This window comes from Porcisia hertigi, chromosome 27 (genome assembly GCF_017918235.1).
Source record: "Porcisia hertigi strain C119 chromosome 27, whole genome shotgun sequence".
In the NCBI taxonomy this organism is placed as follows: domain Eukaryota; phylum Euglenozoa; class Kinetoplastea; order Trypanosomatida; family Trypanosomatidae; genus Porcisia; species Porcisia hertigi.
The window spans coordinates 178,342-193,065 of NC_090586.1; the positions used below are offsets into that span (position 1 = coordinate 178,342).

A 14,724-nucleotide genomic window follows, 5' to 3' on the forward strand; every position below is an offset into this window, starting at 1 on the left:
TCACGCATGTGGTACCCTCTGCTGCTGGAGAAGGCGTACGCCAAGTTTGTTGGCGGCTATGAGAATTTTAACAACTGCAACGCCCACGACACGCTGCGTGACCTGACTGGCCGCCCGGTGCTGCACATCTCCCTCGAGGACCCGAAACACGCGGTGGCGACAAATATGGGCGACTACACCACGCCAGCGTTTTGGCGTCGTGTTATGGAGGACCTCGACCGCGGCGACGTTTTTGTGTGCGTGGCGAATGGAAGTGTACCAAACGGATTCCATCCGCAGTGCAGCTACGCGCTGATGGAGGTCATAGAGGTGAGGCCCAGCGCGAGCGATTCGTCGGATATCGTCATCAAAATTCACAACTGCTACGGCGATGCCCCGTACTACAACGGTCCGCTGCGTAAGGGTGACAGCGGCTGGACGGGGGATATGAAGCGAGCGTGCAACTTCACGGCAGAGGAGCGTGACGTGATCTACGTGCCCCTCTCCATCTTTCTCGACAACTTCAGCTGCATGCAGCGCTGCCACATCAACTGCGGGGATCGGCTCAGCTCGCCAGGTGAGTGGAACAACTTCACGGCTGGTGGCACGTCCAAGTACACGACCTTCCGCAGCAATCCCATCTACCTTGTGGAGAACAAGACGTCGCGACCGGCCACGATTCTCGCTGAGGTGCGCCACACGAACCCGCTTTACGTGGATGAGATGAACTGCAAGCAGTACCCCTACACCGGGCTCACTCTCATGCAACCTTGGAATGCGAAGCTCCCGCCAACGCCGTTCATCACGAATGGTACGCACAGGTTCCTGCAGAAGGGTATGATGCTCGATTCGCGTGAGGTCTGTGCTGAAATGGAGCTGCCGCCCAGCTCTACATGTTACCTCATTCCCTATACGAAGGACCGCGGCACCATGAATGAGTTTGTGGTGTCCATCTACCCAGACATGGCCAAAGTCACACTGACGCCACTGCGACGTGCAGGTCTCACCTTGAGGCCACTCCGCACCAATCTCACTTTGAAGCCTGGCGACGACAACGGCGAGCGGCTGGATTTCATGGTGAACGATTCGAGCGATGTGCACATATTGCTACACCAGACCAAGGTGTCAGACCCAAACACTATTCGCAAGGGTGATGCTGTGGCCGAGGATGACGTGACAATGACAGCCTTCAACGAGTACGGCATTAAGATTGCTACGACCGGCGACCCGAGTAACGCGCGCGAGCACGCGCTCATCTTCAAGGCTCCCCAAGGTGGCCTTTACTCACTACTCGTGCGATGTACGGGGTCGTCCACCAAGGGCCCCTGCACAGCGGTTCTTGAGATTTACACTCCGGCCGACGTGACTGCTGACTTTGTGCCAGTCGCACCAGACGCAAAGCCGCTGAATGCACACGCGCAGCAACGCTTCCCGACCTTGCCCCGCACATCGACGGCCCCGAGTGCGTCGCGTGCTGCGAGTCGCACCGGAGCTAATGTGCGCCGCACTGACTCTCTGCCGCCAATCAACCAGCGCTCTGCTAGCAGCCGTCGCGGCAGCCGCGAGGAAATGCGTCGCAGCAGTCGTAGTCGCCGTTGAAGGAAAAGCCCTGCACCTTTGGTGTCGATTCTGGGGCGGGGGATCGAGAGGGATGCTTCACGAGGCTCCTGGAGGATGGAGGAGAGGTGGGCGTGGCAGGGAATGACGGGTTGTCTCTGTCTCCGGAAGAAGACGCCAGCTTCCCCCCCTCTCATTTAGACTCGCGCGTTTCTCCTCTTGTTGGCTTTTCCCGTCACTATCGCGTCGACAGCGTTGGCTATGCTTGCCTTTCTGTGTGCGTGCATTTATGTTTGCGAGTCCAACAGCGAAACAACTCATTTGTTTTTTTTTCACCGCTGTTTTCATTGAACGTTTCTCCTCGTGGGAAATGAAAAGCCGTTCTGATCAGCCTCATCGCCTGCGCCGGGAGGAGGGAGAGGGGGAGGGGTGTGGATGGGTGCGTGTTGGGTGCCCGTGTTACATTTTAACCAAGTCCCCCTTTTTTTTTTGCGTGGCTGCACTCACAGGTGCGTGCGTGCGTCTCTGTGTATGTGTGTGTACGTGCCAAGGAATACTCTCTCTCTCTCTGACCCCAGTGGTAGGGGTTTCGTCTTGTTGCTGCCCTCTCTTGGCCCCCTCCCCAAGACCTCCCCTCGCAACGCATCATAGCGAAGAGAAAATGAAAGTAATCGAGGAAATCGATGAGGTCCTCTCTCTTTTTTTTTTATGGGGGGGGGGCAAATGTCATAGCTTCGATATACATGTGTATATACGTGGAACTTTTTTATTTCGTTTGTTCTGGATGTGGCAATCGCGCTCGTGAGCCTTTTACATTCCCCCCCCCTGCAAAGTATTATCGTTATTTGATAGTGCCGTTGTTGGGTGTGCGCTTTGTTCTCCCAGCCATCCAATGGTTCAGGTGAAGACGCGCACGTGCATGGTGGGGGGAGGGGGGGGGAGGGTGAGTGCCACTGCTGTTTGGTTGCTCCGTGCCTGCGCTATCCTTTTCCTTTGTTCACTCTCTGTGCCGGTACAGCGTTTCTCAGCCGTATGTTGTGTTGTTTAAATCTTTGGCGAGTACGGGGAAAGCGAAGTGGAACGGTTTCCCATCAAATTCACTTTTATTGCAGCACGCCAATGATGCAAAAAAAAAAACGGCACACGTTACCCCCAATTCTGTGGTGACGTCCACAATGTCGTGCTTACAAAGGAAACTCGACAGAAGAAATAGTCATGCGCAGATGGTACTTCAGTGACCCCCTCCCCTCCCCTCCTCCCTCTTTTTTTTTCATTACTTTTCTCTCGGGTTTCCCTAGCTGAGAGGGTGGACCGCCTTTTTTTTTTTGAACTGTGTTTGTTTTTGTGTATTGTTTTCAAGTGGAAGATATGATGGCTGTTTTGCTGATTTTGTGTTTCTTTTTTTTTGTCTGTGCGCGTCTAGGGAGGCGGGGGGGGGAAGGGGGATGCGACGGAGGCGCGCTCTGAGTGGATATGCGGGGAGGGAAGAGGGATGCCCCCATTATCTCTTTTTTTCTCAGTCGCTCGCTCTACTCGCTTAGTTTTCGTGTTTGCTATTACTGTATTTCTTCCCCCTACTTTTCTGGCTGCCTTTTTTTTCCCCGAAAAAAAAATTGGGTCATTATCTTGGCTCTTCTTTCTCTTGTATAGATATGCTCATATGTGCATATTGTTTTATTTTTGTATACGTGTGTTTCTGTCGGGCTACACGATGGTGTACCATCATGCAGCCCTCCTCCCCCCTCTCCCCTCCCCCCTCTCCCCTTGCCTACATGAATCATCTTTTTTTTTTGCCCCTGTCTTGCTTTCCATTGTTTTTCCCCATACCATCGCCTCTTTTCTTTACTCATTTTTATTGCATTGTGTGTGATATATATTTCGGTATCTTTGAAGCCTCGGCAATGAGGAAGGCTGTTCACACCGACAGAGCGGGGCCTTGCCGCGTCCGTTTCACGGTGTATATACCTCAGCTACCCCGCCTAGCACAATGTGAGCTCTCAAGGGACGCCAATCTCGGTATCATAGATGTGGGGGTGGGTGGGTGGAGGATCCCTCTCTTTCCTTCGCCAAAGAAGAAAACCGCACCCGCGTGTGCGACGTGTCATGGAGCGAGATTCGAAGAGCATAACGACAAACAACAGTAAGAGTGGTACTGTCAAACATTTTTTTTGGAGCGGCGAGGGGCTAAGCGGCGCTCTTCACTCTGCGGGTTTTGGCTTTCTTTCCCCCTCTCCCTCCTCCCCTTTGTGTCTTCACTCTTCAGTGGCACTGATCGTTGTTTTCGGTGTTGATTGTTCGTTCAATACGTGCATTCACATGCCCTATGCACGCCCTCGCGCAGTCACGTTCTGGCAACTAATGACCCTGCATCTACTCCCTCTTCTCCCATCCTCCGTTTAACTCTGCGACTTGTAGTCACTCTTTTGGGGAAAAGCAGTGCACATTAGAGTCGCCGAGTCAGCAGTGGGGTGGAGTGGACTGGGGTGGGCGTGTAGTATATAAAAAAAAGGTCAGTTGATGACTCGATTTGGTTTAGTTGCCTCCCGCCTCCCCCCCCCTCAAAGAAACTACAACTGAAAAAAATGTATTTTCTGTCTTCTCCGCGTAACTTTTCCATGCAAAAATCTTTTCCCGCCCCGCCCCCTTTTCCACACGTCAACGACACTGCAAAAAAAAAAACAGAGAGCGGGGATGTTAGGTATACTGTCTTGGGGAAGCAGTATACCAACACCGATCTCACAGTGTGAGAGAACGTGTCAAGGGGGCGGGAGCGATTTATTCGTGGTTTTACGTGGTTTGATGTTGTGGCTGGGTGGTCATAGCGACTGACGTCACTGTGCTTGTGGTTGTTGCGGACATGGCTGCTCTCGTTTCGTTTCTCCTTTTTTTTTCTATGCAAGTCGTGCTGATCTTGCGTTCACTGCGTGCGCGTGTTTGTAGTTCTCTCTCTCTGTGTGTGTGTGTAGTCAGCGCAAAGATGGCACCTTCATTCACCCCCTTATCATCATATATATATATATATATATATATTTATATTTATATATATTTATATCGGTCAGTCCTATCGAGTGCTACGTGCCGTGTCACCGCGTTGCGGGTTGTTTCGTCGTTTTTTTTCTTCCCCTTCTCATAGTTGCCGCCCTCTAGACAAATTATAGAGTTTTTATCTCCTTTCTCTCCCCCTTCCCTCTCTCTCTACTCCCACCCATGCCGTCGAACTTTTTTTTTTTCTGTACGTTATGTGTTTTTTTCTTTCCCATCTTCTGTATTTTTGCTTTTCGTTCTGGCGGTGTAAGGGGGGGGGGGCTGCACCGAGACACGGCTCCGTTGCTACGGCCCATGTGCGACGCGGAAGACACCTTCGGCTCAGTACTTCGCCCCCTGCAATGATAAAATCCTCAGCACAACTAACGTCGTCTCCTTCCATGCTTTTTTTTTGTTTGGCTCCCCCCCCCCCCCCCACGTGTGAGCCCATCGCTTCGCTTTTTTTTTTAGAGCCACGTGTGAAAGGAAACAGGCATCCCTTTCCCTTTCAGAGGACACGGTGCATTTGCGTGAGTGCACGTATCGCTCTCCGGATCTTTCCCCCGTTATATATTGATTTGCTCGCCCTCTTTATATCCTCGAGTACTCTCTCAGCGGGGTTTTCTTGGTGTTTGTTTGTCCCCTCCCTTTTTCTCCCCCTTTCTTCCCCCTTTCTTCCCCCTTTCTTCCCTCGCTTCATATTTTGTGCGTCTTTTCATCTCTCACCCCCTTTTTTTTTCTGTCTGATCCGTATCCATTTTCTCTCTGCCTCGTGCTTCTCACGTCTTCGTTCAGAAAGAGCCTCGACGCGTTTGTGTAGAGCGAGGGTGTGCCACGCAACCTACAGGAAGGCTTCCGTTTTCCCTTCTGCCAACGGTGGGCAGAGTCCTGTGCTTGTCGCCTAGCGGGTTCTCATGCGCTAGGTGGCTGCGCTGCACCCTTACCTGAGTGAGTGGTGGCGCTATCCTGTGAAGATTTGATCATGGGGCCTGTGCTAGTTTGTATGTATGTGTGCACTGGTGTACCGCTTTGTAATCCCCTCTCTCCTCTCCTCTCCTCTTCTTCCCCTCCTCCTCCTTGGCACTAGGTTTCTTTTCTTTCCGGTTCCTCACTGTTGCCGTTCATCGCCGTTTTCATTGCCAAATAAGTAGAGGTGTTGGGCGGCTATTCTGCGTCATACTTGTGTTTGGAATGAAGAACAGGCGTGTGTGTGTGTGTGTCTGTGTGGTGGGGGGAGGGGAGGGGGCAAAACACAGCAGGTCACTCTACCTTTTCCCCAGAAAACCTTTTCTACCGATGAGGTCCAAATGCCGAGCACGGCAGATCGGCATTGACAAACCCCCACATACATGTCCTCGAGGGGAAACCTAGAAACTCGCTCCTGCTTGGGAGCAATATCGTGGTGCCTGGGAGACGGGGGCACGCCATGAGGAGATGTGAGCGATTTGGCGGGCAGCAACCAACCGGAAAGAACGCCGCTCTTTTCAGAAATGCGGTCCGCCCCCCTCCTTCTCCGTCTTTTTTTTTCCCCCTCCAGGCTCCTTTTCAGCAAAGCTGTCGTCTTTCCGGTGCGCGCAGCGGCAGACCTTTGTTTTTTTTTTATTGCCCGCTTTGCATTATCCCTTCTTTTCCTTTTTTTTCCATTGTTACTTGTTCGGTGCTGGCGAATTGAGCGAATGGCGTAGGTGTGCGTATGTGCGAAGAAGTAATCACATCAACCGGGTAGCGACAACCCGACTGGATGGCGGGGTTATCTTCCGCGTGCGAGAGAGCTTCGGTGCGCGTGGTTGCAGATGTTGTCTATTCTAGTGTGTCCTTCCCCCCAGTTTCGGCTGTCTGAAAAGAACATGAAACAAGTGGATGGCCTGCTCCAACGCAGACACACACACACACACACACACCGAGACAGAATCCACGCGTAACGCCTTCGTCTGATCGATCTAGCTGCTCTGTTCATTAAATTTATATTCGTTTTTTTTTTCGTGTGTAACATAAAGACTTTCTCTGTCTCCCCTCCCTCCCTCCCTCCCTCCCTCCCTCCGTTCTCGCTGCGACAGTGCTGAGGATCGTCCCCTCTTGCCCATTACGACAACGCTGTCCTTGTATCGTATATACACATCTATATATATATATATATACATCTTCTATGGTCAAGCTCAAAGCTGCAGCGACGGAACATGCACGATCCACGTGACATCTTCACACTGGGGGAAATCGCAGCAACTGAGAACAAGGCGGGGGGGGGGAGGAGGGGAGGGCATGGGGACGCCAAGGTCGAGGTGGCATCCTGTATGGGGGGTGACGCGGAGGCGAAGCGCGCGAGAGCTGAGCGTGGGTGTGCCTCTAAAGCACCTTCTCGAGAGCAAAGAGCTGTGAAGCAAGCAAAGAAACCCAGAGAGGTGTATGCAAGGAGGGGGGCACTACTCTCTCTCTTTCCCCGACCATCCCACTCACTCACTCACTCATCCACTCCTCTACAGGGAGGAGAGATTCTCTTCTTGTAGGTCGAGGCGAGTGATGAGCACGTGATTGTGTGTGTGTGTGTGTGTGTGTGTGTGTGTAACCTCGGAAGACCCTCCATTCCATGAATGGTGCATAGACACCGTCAAATACAGGTGTCCGTTGTGAGGTAAAAGGGGCTGCAATAATAAAGTGATTCATGTCCTATGAAATGGACTTGACGCGTTTGGTCAACTAAACAGACGAAAGACGAGAGAGGGATGCCTGAAGGTGGGGTGAAGGCAGAAGGCTCGCTGATCTGCAGGGAGCTGTCCGCATTTATCCGTCGAGAGGTGATATCATTGTGTGTGTGTGTGTGTGTGTGTGAGTCTGTGACGAGCAACTTGATCAGGAAAAAAGCGGCAGTAGAAAAGGAGATGAAAAACCTTCCTACCCCCTTTCCACCTCTAGTCCAAGTAGTGCAAGGGGAAAAAATAAAGTCACATAACACCTCAAAACGTGTACACGCACACACACAGCGCCCAGACATCATCTCCCTGTTTTCACTTTTCATTATTTCCTTCAAAAAATGTTGAGAATCCCCTTCCTCTTCCACCGTAAATACAAGTGTGCAGATATACATACACACACAAAACAACCACAACACAATCGAACTCGAATGCCGCTGCGCGCAAGTAGATTTAGAAGTGGCGTCTATCCGCCTCTTTGCTTTGACATTCTTTTGAGTGCTGTTTGCCCGACAGGGCCGGCGTTCTTTCGTTCAGCCATGTTCGTCCAGTCCTCGAGGCGAGAAGGTCGGATGTGAGGGTGGGGGAAGGGTCCGAGTATTAATGCAAAGATGCACGGATGCCGTTGCTCTTTCTCCCCTCATTGACCCCACACCCTTTGTGTGGGTGTATAAGCATGTGTACTTGTCACAACGTACGTTCATTCTCTCCTGTCTCCATATTCGACTGCTTTTCACCCTCGCCCCTCCCTCCAAATCTTCTCTGCCCCCCCATTCCACTGTCTGCACATAGGAAAAAAGAAAAAAAGCAGCGCTTTTGGGCACTCTCCTAACAAACCACATCGCTCAGTTGTTTCAGCCGCAGGGAGGGGAGACCCATGACAACACGAATAACAACAACAACAAAATATTGTCTCAATGATAATCGACGAAAGGAAACAAAGCCACAAAACAGCCCCCCCCCTCAATGAGAAAAAAAAGAAAACGAAGAAGTGAGAGCTGTGTAGCTTCATGTGGTTACATCTTCTTCACTCTGCTCCTCTCTTTCGCCTCTCTCCTCATTCCTTTCCTTTCTGATCCTTGCTCTCCAATTCTCTCCAGTTTTCTTTAATTGTTTCCCCGTTTGCCCGCACTAAAGGTGTATCCCTCTCGGTTTCTTTTGCCGTACGGGCTGACCGTCTGTCCCTCCAGATTCGGTCACCCCCTTACCACATCCTACTCACTCCGTTCCTCTTTCCTCCTCCCTTCAACACACACACACACACACACACACACACACACAACTAAAATAACAAGCAGGCTCAGCCAACAACAAAAAAATAAAATTGGCATACTGTCGTGAACACTTCCACATCCGCAAAGAGCACAAATCCTTCAGTCCCCCGGAAACAAAAGAAAAATACAAAGACGAATATACACGCATACACACACACACACACACAAAAAGGATATTGTGGCTCCTCTCTCCCCCTCCTTCCCCCAGTTTCTCGTCTCTATCTCGAGCACCTCATTGCTTTTTTCTTTTTTTTTTCGCAAGGCGTCTCCACGGAGAAGCCGTTGCGATTGCAACCTCCCCCCCCCCCCCCTGCTGACAGCCGAAAAAGCCACAGGCTGTGTTAGTAAACAGCCTACATCAATAAACGGCACACGGGCACAAACACGATTTTGTTTTTAACTCTTTTGCTCCTTTGGAAATTCTCAGCTCTACCCCTCCCCCCACCCACCCACTTTACCCCCCACCTCCCTTTTTTTTTTCTCACACACACCCACAAATACTCCCTGTGTATTTCACGCATGTGTGTACGGGGACTGAGCAGGATAGTATCGATTCTTTGACTAGGTGACCGCATCCCGGCATTGCATCAACGGCGCAAGGCGAGACAGACAAGGAGAAGATCTCCCAATCGCGCCCAATCAGTGGATTATACGGATTCCTGCCCGTTCTCTCTTTTTTTTTTGCTTTTTGAAGTTTTCTGGAATTTGTAACAGCATCTTATTTCGCATTGGGGTGCGCGTCTCTCTTTCTTCTGTGAAGTGCGGGCCATCGTTTGTTTGCATGCCCCCACCCCCACTCCGCGCCTTTGCTCGACGTCCCCCCCCCTCCCTCCCTCCCTCCCCCTCCCTCCCTCCCTCCCACCACGCATTCTTCATTTCGTATTGGTCCTCAAGGTGTCTTTACCCCTGTTGTTTTATTCCTTTTTGCACTCATTTTACTGCATTGCTTCTTCATTCACTGTGGGAGTGTCGGTGTGCATGCACTTAGTTCTGTGCGCCTGTCTTTCATCGCGGGTATTCGCCCTCTCCCCCCCCTCCTCTCCTCTCCTCTCCTCTCCCCCCCCTCCCCGCTCGCGTGGCTGACACTCTATTATATTTTCACCCCCTCATTTAGTGTGACTTCTGTGGTTTGATCTTTCCATTTTTTTTCCTGGTTCAAAATAGAGTGAAAAAAAAACGCGTGGTAGACCCTGCGTGCATCCAGAGGAGGATCTGTTTTTTTTTGATCTCGGCTCTTTCGTCATTCTACTTTTTTTTTGCAGCTTTAGCTTGTTTTATTCTGTTCTCCCCTGCCTGCTGCTAAGAGGTGTGAGCCTGGTGACCAACGCAGCGTCGTTCAGTAGACAGATTGTCGTCACCACTGCTGTGGCAGGTTTTTTTTTCAAGTATTGCGTCTAACACTCACGTGACGGCAAGGGAACAAGCTGTGGAGTCTAACTCCCCCCTCCCCTCTGCACACACGTACACACACACACGGGGCGCCCCTCTTCTGTACATAGCCATCACATCTTCATGTGGACATTTTTCCTGTTGACTTTCTCGTTTTTCGTTCTTTGGCTAGTGTTTGTCCCGTTTTTTTTTCATCTTGGTTGTACACGTTTTCTTCTTTTGCCTTTACTCTCACCCGCTTCCCTTCCCTCTCCTGCGCCTGTATCTCGCTCTCTCGATCACCATGTCGTCATCCCCCGAAGAGGTACCGGACAGTAACACGCTCTTCAAGGACACTTGCTTCATCGAACGTAATCAACATGTGTCAGATCAATGGGTTTCCATTCGCGACTTGTATCCAGGCGGGACCAATCACCCCCTGCTGCCCGAAACCTTCTCGCGCGAGCACTTTGGTCAGGGCAACCACTATGAGTGCTTTATGCTCTCAGCGCTTGCGACGCTGGTCCGCTTCCCTGACGTGATTCGCAACTGCTTTGTGACAAAGAAGGTGCGCCAGGATGGCCGGTACACATTTCAGTTCTTCCGCGGACGGGAGTGGGTGAAGGTCGAGATCGATGACCGTATTGCCATGGAGGAGGGCGACGTGCTCTATGTGCGCTCCCCTACGGAGCACTGGTGGCCGCTGCTGCTGGAGAAGGCGTACGCGAAGTTCTACACCGCATACGACCACCTGGAGGGCTGCACACTTTTGGAAACTTTTCATGACCTGACCGGCAACCCGGTGCTGAACATCCCGATGGACGCCAAGCTGGCGAAATCTGCTGGTGTGGACACTAATGATGGACCGTACTGGCTATCGATGGGTGATTTTCTGCTACGCGGCGACTTCATCGCATCTGCCCTGACGAGGGACGCAGAACTGGAAGGTGTGGGCATTCAATCAGAGCAGCAGTACGCTATTCTGGGGATCTTTACCCTCACCGGATCCTCGGCGTTGGACGACATCGTGGTTCACCTGCACAACCCCTTCGAGGACGACGAGTACCAGTACACCGGCCCCATGAACAAAAGCGACACTCATTGGACGGCGAAGCAGCGGCAGCAGTACTCCGTCAACGACAGTCATTCTATTTTTTTACCTCTGAAACTTTTTCTCAAGTTCATGAACTCGATACAGTTCTGCTACATGCGCACCATTGAAGGTGCTCCGAAAATATACGAAGCTGCGTGGAAAGGGCAGTCGGCCGGCGGCAATCCAACATGCGCTACGTGGCGTCAGAATCCGCTCTTCCTCGTGAGGAATGAGGCATCGACTGAGATTAAGCTAGTGGTGATGATACAACAGGAGGATCAGCGTCGCTTCGCTGACCCGGACGTCGGAACAACTTATGTGCAGTGCGGTCTTGTTGTATCCCGCTTTTGCTACCCCAACCCGATCCCAACCTTCTGGGTGACCGGCAACAGCCACAAGCCTATTCACAAGAGCCTTTTCCTCAACTCACGCGAAATGGCGAGCGCGATGACGATTCCCCCCAACTCATTGTGCTACCTCGTCCCCTCCTGCATGCACAAGGGCTCTGAGGGCAGTTTTATGCTCTTTCTCTACCACCTCAAGGGTCAGGATTATGGGCAGCTCTCAGTTGAGCCCACGAATATTCCCGGCATGAACTGGGCCAGTCCAGCTACGCAAGAGTTTACTACGAGGTGCAAGGAGAAGCAGCGCGTGGACTTCTACGTTGACGAAGGGACAGACATCCACATCCTCATGCACCAGACAAAGCCCTACGTCAGTAAGTCTGGCGGTGACGCGATGGCTGAGGACTACATGGGCATGTACCTCTACGATGACATGGACCGCTACCTTGACGGTGTGCACGCGGCAACAAATTTTCGAGAGATTAGCATCATCCACCGTCTCTCTCGCAGTGGTCGATATGCCGTCTCTATCACATGCCCCCGCGCAAAGGCGGAGGTGCCGGCTTATATTACCATTGTCGGTTCGCACGCCTCGAACGTGCGCATTGTGGACGCGCCAGCGGATGCCACCATGTTCGACGATGAGGACATCATCGACGAAGGCGAAGACGCCGACCCGGAAAACAACCCGATCGACTACACCCCGGTGGTATTCGATGTCGTGCGTCACAGCGAGCAAGCCGTAAGTGATTCTCCGTTCGAGGACAAGCGCTTCTACATGGACAACCGTGGCGTGACCAGTGAGCCGTGGGTGCACATTGGCGACCTTTACCCCGAGGGTAAGACAAGGCCACTGCTGCCGACCGAGCTGAGCCGCGATCAGTTCGAGCAGGGCGACCACTACAACTGCAGCCTGCTGACGGCGTTCGCGGCGCTGCTGGAGAACCACCCCGGTGTGATTCGAAACTGCTTCATTTCGACGAACCCGCGCAAGGACGGTCGCTACACGTTCCAGTTCCACCGCTACGGGCAGTGGGTGAAGGTGGAGATTGACGACCGTATTCCAATGGTGAAGGGCGGCACGGTGTTTTGCCGCTCGCCGACGCACCACTGGTGGCCGCTGCTGCTGGAGAAGGCGTACGCGAAGTTCTACACGCTCTACGACAATCTGGAGAGCATCACACAGGATGAGGTGTTCCACGACTTCACGGGTCAACCCTGTCTTTCTGTATCGACCGACGCTGCACAGGCGACGGTAAACATGTCCTATTTCGACGAAGTCTTGTATTGGTCTGAACTGGCGAAGAAGTTGCCATCCCTGTCCATGACAGCCTTGACCAGTGGAGGGGGTTCGAAATTATTCGGTTTAATCAATGATCAGTACTATGCGGTCTTGGATATCATTTTGGTGAATGGCGGGCAGCAACTCTCAGACGTGCTCGTGAAGATGTACAATCCCTATGTGAATGCCCCGTATACTGGCCCGATGAACGCCGAGGATGGTGCTTGGACAAATAAGCTAAAACGAGGGCTTCGTCCAGAGGAGGACTGCCACACATTTTACATCCCAGCAAACAACTTTGTTACTGCCTTCTCTGTAACGCAGATGGGTTTCCTCAGCGGTCTTTCAGAGTCACGGCACTTCAATAGCGAATGGGGTGAGGGGACCAATGGTGGGGATACTTCCCTGATCTCGTGGCGCGAAAACCCACTGTATGTTTTTTCTAACCCGACGAATGACCCTGTGCAGCTCATGGTAATGGTGCGTCGACCAGATCAGCGACACAGACGGCACACCTTGCTCAACCGAGAGCTGGCTTACCCAAGGGTCGGTCTTTCCGTCGCCCAGGCGCACTCAAGTTGCGCAGGCATTCCTACGCACCTTGTCACCCTCGATAATCACCGCTTTATTCATCGCGAGACGCCGGTGGCGGTGCGTGAGGTGGCCAATGTTGTCACCATACCGCCAAAGTCGCTGTGCTACGTGGTGGGGCACTGCAGTCACCGCATCATGAGCAAGTTTATCCTCTCCTACTGGTTCATGAAGGGTGAAGATTGTGGGAGGCTGGAAGTCCAACGCTACTTGCCAAAGGTGGCGAAGCACCAGCCGGCTATCGCACACGTCGCGCTCTTCGACGGCGCAAGGGATCGCGTTGACTTTGTGGTCGACATCCCAACGGAGGTTCATGCACTCCTGCGACAGGAGAAGCCGGTCAAGTCCCCTCACGGCGGTGACACGATCGCCGAAGACTACGTTGGCATTTACCTCTACAACCATCAGAACGAATTCATCAAGGGCATTCAGTCCGCCATGAACTACCGCGAGGTGAGTCTTGTCGCCCAAGTCACGGAACCAGGTCACTACGTCCTCTTAAGCACGTGCCCTCGTGGAACCGGTGACGTGCCGTGCAGGGTGGAGATTGCTGTCATGGAGGAGGCGCACGTTCGCATCCCCGAGGCATCAGAGAGGGCCTCCGCTCTGGATGTGCTGGACTTGAGCTTTCTCGACGCGTGTCCCGAGGGCATTGCACTGTCAACTTTGCCGCTCGACTCGGATAGTCAGTTCCAGGCTGATCTGGCGCAATTGAGATCTCTGCTCAGCGATTCATCCCCCCACGCCGAGGTCGAGCGTCTAGAGAATCGACTGAACCAGCGGGCTCACGAGTTGGCCAAGGCATTAGTGGCGAGAGATCGGCCAGTGTATCTCGCCGGTCGCGACCTCAATGCACTCAACCCGGTGCTCGACGCTGACGAGGAGTACATGTCGACTGAGTCTGAGTTGTACAACTTAAAGCAAGACCCCCGCAATTATTACAAGCTGGTTGCGCACGAGGATAAACTGCGGCATCTCTGCGACAAGGTCCACGAGCGATTCTTGAGCGCCGGTTTTCCTTTCATTGAGGCACGCCCTGAGGGCATACCCCTTGACGACATTCCACTGACCTCCGACGAGGCATTCATAAAAATGACGACTAAACACGCCCGACTGGGCCCTCAAACGGCGCAGAGCCCCTCCGATGTTTTAGACTTGGAGAGTCAAATGAGGGATCGGGCACGAGAGATGGCGCGCGCTATGCACGATGCCGAGCGGACGTATCTAGAGCGTGAACCGGAGGGAGTGCCTCTCGAGCTCTTACCCCTCAATACAGATGATCAACTAGGCGCAATGGAGGACGAGTTGAGAGCGCTGCACCGCACACCTCCGGCTGACCACGTCGCTGTTGCGGCCTTGCAGGCGAAGGTGCAGAATCGCGTTTCTGAATTAGCACGCGAGCTCAGGAGGACGGAGCGGACGCGGTTCCTAGTCCCCCAAAACGCCGGCATTATCCATGCGACTCTTGACGAGGACCCCGTGTTCAGAGCCAAGGAAGTGGTGCGGTTGCGTCTGCTGCACGATG

General features: G+C 52.7%; 1 protein-coding gene across 1 annotated transcript in view; it reads left to right on the plus strand.

Annotated features, from left to right (window-relative positions):
- Positions 1-14,724, plus strand: part of JKF63_03213 (uncharacterized protein) — a gene marked incomplete at both ends in the record, with an annotated part of 63,247 nt that overhangs the window by 35,573 nt on the left and 12,950 nt on the right. The gene's annotated exons all lie outside the window — the stretch shown is intronic.